Source organism: Mizuhopecten yessoensis, unplaced genomic scaffold (assembly GCF_002113885.1).
Source record: "Mizuhopecten yessoensis strain PY_sf001 unplaced genomic scaffold, ASM211388v2 scaffold709377, whole genome shotgun sequence".
NCBI classification, from domain to species: Eukaryota; Metazoa; Mollusca; class Bivalvia; order Pectinida; family Pectinidae; genus Mizuhopecten; species Mizuhopecten yessoensis.
Window position 1 is genome coordinate 1 of NW_018476597.1, and position 1,182 is coordinate 1,182.

Sequence of the window (1,182 nt, forward strand, 5' to 3'; positions counted from 1 at the left end):
GACTTACTAAGTCAGAGCTAATTACAGGTGAGTGTCAGACTTACTTAGTCATAGCTGATAACAGGTGAGTGTCAGACTTACTAAGTCAGAGCGAATTACAGGCAGATGTCAAAACTGCTTAGTTAGAGATAATTACAGATGGGTTTCGAACTTATTAAGAATGAATTACAGGCCGAATTCAAACTAAATCAGAAATGTATTTGACAAATTATTTCCTACATCAGTTGCTTTTTTTATTTTCTATGTTTCAAGTGATGATTGTTTACATTGTTTGTAAAATTGACTAAATTGAAATGTTTGTATTTTACAGCAAATGTATTTCCACACAGGGGTTGGGGAGTACATTCTCTTTGAAACATTACTGACCTCCACAGCAGGAGGTAAGTCCAATATCCCTTTACCATGTCGTAGAGGATTTCTTCCTGGATTTTCATTGATTTTCAATAGAATAACATTGAAGTTTAAATAAAATTATTCGTTAATGGCCCCTTAACATATTGGCAATGATCGCAAAAATGATAAAAAAAATACTGACAAGAATTTGTGATATCTGTCATAAAAATAAGTGCAGAGAACCTCACATTTACTGGTTGAAATTTGGAAAAGTGACAAAATATGAATTGTAAGTCTTGTTAAGTTTCCCATGTATTCTTGTGCTCTACAATCAAATGACAGAATTTCAATCAAAATACTTAACTCATATATTACTCAGGGTTAAGTTTTGTAAACCATTTTCAATATTTGAAGTAATTTCAACTAAGGAAATAGGAAAAAGAGTATTTGGCTTGAGAATTTTCTATGATGCAGTAAGATATTTTGAATTTGTAAATGACGTAGCTAATAACACTTGCAGAGATGGGCGGGGCATGTGTGGCAATATTTTTCCTGGCTGTGCTTTACGAGGGGCTAAAAGTGCTGAGAGAACATCTGCTTAGAAAAAGTCTGAGCTCCAACAAATACAGCAGCGTCACCGCCACAGGAAATGGCTTCTCACAAGATGCTACTGTCATAGACCCCAGCAAATCAAAAAACAATAGGTGGGTATTTATACTGGTTCACAAAGTTTTGCTGGAAGGGACTTACTTATACTGGTTCACAAAGTTCAGCTAGCTGGAACTTACTTATGCTGGTTCACATAGTTCAGCTAGCTGGGCCTTACTGACTGGTTCACAAAATTTGGTT

General features: G+C 35.2%; 1 long non-coding RNA gene across 1 annotated transcript; it reads left to right on the top strand.

The window, feature by feature from the left end:
• Positions 1–283: 283 nt before the first annotated feature.
• Positions 284–1,037, top strand: LOC110440801. The gene is made up of 2 exons (XR_002461780.1): positions 284–380; positions 854–1,037. It is a non-coding gene; the product is annotated as an uncharacterized LOC110440801 (long non-coding RNA).
• The last annotated feature ends 145 nt before the right edge of the window (positions 1,038–1,182 follow it).